The sequence below is a fragment of the Terrapene carolina genome, unplaced genomic scaffold, assembly GCF_002925995.2.
Source record: "Terrapene carolina triunguis isolate 2854851 unplaced genomic scaffold, T_m_triunguis-2.0 Scaffold85, whole genome shotgun sequence".
Lineage (NCBI taxonomy): Eukaryota > Metazoa > Chordata > Testudines > Emydidae > Terrapene > Terrapene triunguis.
The window spans coordinates 28,098,152-28,102,647 of NW_020664436.1; positions in this window are offsets into that span (position 1 = coordinate 28,098,152).

Genomic DNA, 4,496 nt, shown 5'->3' on the forward strand with positions numbered 1-4,496 from the left:
CCCCCAGCGCACAGCTGGCTTCTGCCCCCTCCCCCAGCGCACAGCTGGCTCTGAGCTTTTACTGACAGCGTCTACAGCTCCTCCCCCGCCGGTGCTGGGCTCTCCGCGTTGCGCAACAGCCCCTCCCCGCCTGCCTGCCCCAGAAAGCCTCCCGGGAGCAGCAGCTCTCTGCCCCAGCCACTGGCTTCCTTACCTGCCCTGAGCTCTCCTGGACCCTGGCTGCAACAGCCTTTCCCTTGGGTCCTAAAGCCTGACGAGTCTCCTGCTGCCAAGGAGGGAGTTTCCAAGCTTGCAGGCCCACTGCGCTGTAAACCTCAGCAGTGGCTCTTTCAGAGCAGCCTCCATCTGCTACTACCTAGTGTCGTAAAACGGGTCATCAGCAGTCCCTCTCTCCGGAGGGCGCTGCATTATACAGCCAGGACCTTGACCCTGTGCCCGTCCCACTCTCTGCAGTCCCGGGGCCCCGCGGGGAGCGAGAGCCCCTCGCCCTGCTGGGGAGCTGCCAAGCCCTGCAGCAGCCTGGAGCCGTTGAGCTGCGGCGGTAGCTACAGCAACTGTAAACAGCAAGTGCGGCCCCAGGCAAGGGAAGCGTTGTCCCGTCTCTCTGTCCCTGCCTCCCGTGGCCCTTCAGTGAGAGCCCGCCCTGGGGAAGGTGGTCAGGAACTCACCAGCCGGGCGGGAGCGGGGGAGCTGCCCAGGGGAGCACCCCAGCAGCCGCCTCCTTGCACACCGGCCTCACGTGTCTCCAGAGGCGCTGCCCAGAGCCCCTGGAAGAAGCTGCACAGTGCAGGGCACCGATCCCTGCTGGCGGCACCAGCGCAAACACCGAGGCGGAGCATCTCACTGCCCTTGGTAACAGCTGTTCAGCCCTACAGCCCTTTCACCTCTCCACGCCAGTGAGTGAGTGGAGGGGGCTGCGGGACAGGGGATGCTGCCCAGCTAGACGCAGTTTAACAGGCTAAAAACCGAAGGCCGGTCTGCTCTGGGTGCACATTGAAGACCCATGGAAGTACTCATAAGGGGCAGAGGTCCAGGTGTCAGCTAAATTTTCCCTTCTTGTAGTGCACTGTGAGCTTTATGAACCACTTTGAACCAGAGTTCCTGATGATTAAGGATACCATTTAGTCATGGAGGTCATGGTAGGCATGGACTCCCTGACTTTATCAGACCTCTGTGATGTTTTCGGCTTCAGCTATCAGCCACTGGAGCCAGGTCCCATTCCCCACACTGCGGCCTGCTGCCCTGGCCTCTTAGAAGTCAGAGGACACAGGGGAGCGCTTCTCGGGCACGCATGGGGCAGGAACTGATGAAGTGGGGGGGGCAGTGACAGGCAACCTATCTAGTCCCTTCCTGTGATCCACTGGTGGGTCAGGACTCACTGTTTGGGAATTACTACTCTACAGAATGTTCACCTAAAAATAATGATGTCATTCGCAGTAACGTACTCAGCTAGCAAAAATACTGATTAATCATTTGAATATTATATATTTTAAATTTTTAAATTGAATGTAAACCAATGCCAAAATTGTCTTTGTACTTGCAGGAAGAACTTCTCTCTCCTAGCCAATAAAAGTTTTAATGCAGATTCATAGTGAATGTTATTTGCTGACAATCTGAATTGTAATTGGTGCTAAATCCCTACTAGCAATGCTTTTACAAAATTCACTTAGAAGCAGTGAAAATTATTTTGATATTTGTTAAAACAGCCAGTCTGCATCAAATACAAGTACACACATTCTGGGTTGAATCCTCAGCCAGGGTAAATCAGGGTAGCTCCATTGACTTCAGTGGAACCACAGTGATTTACACCAGCTGAAAATATGGTCCTTATTCTTGTTATTTATCACTAAAAGTGCATTTTAAAGTCTCTAAACATCTCTGGTCTGAATACATATCCTCAGCAATCCTGGAGAGCCTCTTAGATGGCCCACCATTCAGTGACACTTAGAAATTAGACTGTAATAGCAACAAGAACTGAAAGATGAAGAATATTGTATCTCCACCATCCAGCAGGGTCATGATAAAAAATACATGGCCAGACACACAAAATCCTAGTTCTGTATGCACAGTAAGTTGATGCCACTGGAGACTGTAGTTAATCTAAAATGTTGTCCTACACTTCCACAGATTTGCACTGTCCATATGTGATTTCTTAACAAGTGTTTGTGTTGTACTTTTTTTTTCTTGCTGCTACAGATTCTGGTACTTTTTTAGCATGATTTGTTCAATGGTTTCTAACACAGTAACAACTACCAAATTTGGTGCAATAGTCTAGTTATCATAACTTATTTTAATTTTAGCACAATATGTTTCTTTAGTGTCTGCTGTTTAGTATACACTGGAGTGCTTGAACTGCATGTGGTTTATCTTGGCAGTTCTAATGAAGCCTGATGCCCCAATGCCATGGGAGATTTTTGTTTTACAAATTGCTCACTCAGGTTGATCTAAAGCTGTCACAGTGAAAAACCTCCACATCAAGCTTCGCCTTTCCTCACTCATAACCTTCTGCATAGAAAAAGTATTCCTCTATGAAATGCAGTGCAAGATAACTATCTTCGAATACTGCCAGTTAAATCATTGTTCTCACTTGCATACCACATGGCAAATGCTGTGGTGGTCACAAAAGATCACATTTATCAAGTGAATATTAATTGTTCATGGTTTTGTGGGGAATAATATTTAACCAAATTGTCAAGGCTGGATCCCCACTTTGAACTTTAGGGTTCAAATGTAGGGGCCTGCATGAAAACTTCTAAGCTTATCTACCAGCTTAGCTTTGGTCCGCTGCCACCATCACAAGAATTCCCTCCCTGGGAAGCCTTGAGAAACCTTTCACCAATTCCCTGGTGAACACAGATCCAAACCCCCTTGGATCTTAAAACAAGGAGAAATTAACCATCCCCCCTCCTTCCTTCCACCCTCCTTTCACCAACTCCTGGTGAATACAGATCCAAACCCCCTTGGATCTTAAAACAAGGAGAAATCAATCTGGTTCTTAAAAAAGAAGGCTTTTAATTAAAGAAAAAGGTAAAAATCATCTCTGTAAAATCAGTATGGAAAATAGCTTACAGGGTAATCAAACTTAAAGAGCTCAGAGGACCCCCCTCTGTCTTAGGTTCAAAGTACAGCAAACAAAGATACACACTCTGGTAAAAAGGTACATTTACAAGTTGAGAAAACAAAGTAAATCTAAGACGCCTTGCCTGTCTTTTACTTACTAGTTTGATATAGGAGAGACTTGTTTAGAAAGATGGGGAGAACCTGGATTGATGTCTGGTCCCTCTCAGTCCCAAGAGCGAACCACCCCTAAAACAAAGAGCACACACAAAAGCCTTTCCCCCCCCAAGATTTGAAAGTATCTTGCCCCCTTATTGGTCCTTCGGGTCAGGTGTCAGCCAGGTTACCCGAGCTTCTTAACCCTTTACAGGTAAAAGGATTTGGAGTCTCTGTACACAGAGAGCTGTTACCCTTCCCTTTATAGTTATGACACAAATGCTAAACATTTTTGAAAAGTATACACAATTTAGAGGCATTTTACTGTGAAAACTTCCCCTTTGGACATGTTGGGCCATTACATTGATGGAAAACTAGAGTAACTCCATCAACGTATTAATATTTCTCAGCTACAGCACTGGTTGTTATGTAAATCCTCTGCTCAAATGCAATTGTAAGATCTGTAACTTGTATCATTAAGTTCTGCAACCTTTTTGCAGATTTTGTAACTTCAGTGATTGTTAGCACAGCCTTTTAAGTTTTGTAACCTTTGCAAGCTCTGTAACCTTTTCAAGTTACCACTTGTATGAACTTCCAAGCTTTGTAATATCCCATCCCTCAGAGAGAGCGTGAACGAGGGAGTGTGAACAAGGGAGTGTATGTGGGACTGGGCAGAGAACAGCTGCAAGGAGAAAGGAGCCCAGAGACAGGAGACAGGTGTGTCTGATATAATCTGCTCTGAGAAGGCAATCACAAAGTGCTGTAAAGAGAAGAACCACCTGGTATGCATGAAAGGAACTGGTCCGGGAATGCTTCTCGGTGATGGACACAGAAGGAAAACTCAGCGTACGTGACAGGAGCTGCCCAGTTCCAGAAAAAGGAAGCAGCCATGCACACAAGCCGCTGCTGCTCCTTGACCTGCTCAGCAGCCTGGATTCGTGCCCGCAGGCGGACACACCAGATCTACCCCGCTTCGCCTTCTCCGTCTCCATGCTGTCTCCGGTAACTCTCCGCCTGTGTAAGTGTGTGGGGGTGCATGAGGGTATGAATGTGGTGAATGTGTGCATGTATGAATAAGCTCCATCTCTTTTCTATCTGACCCAACAGCGGCATCGTAATAAAACTAATACAAGTGTGACCCTGGGTTGGTTTTTAGGGGAACAGCGGTAACACTGGTATTTCAGGGCTGTACCAGATGCTGTGTTTTAAAATGGAGTGGAAGCTGCCAGTACCACCTGGCCTGCAGTGCTGGTGGCCAGATTTTCCCCCCAAAGCTTCTAAAT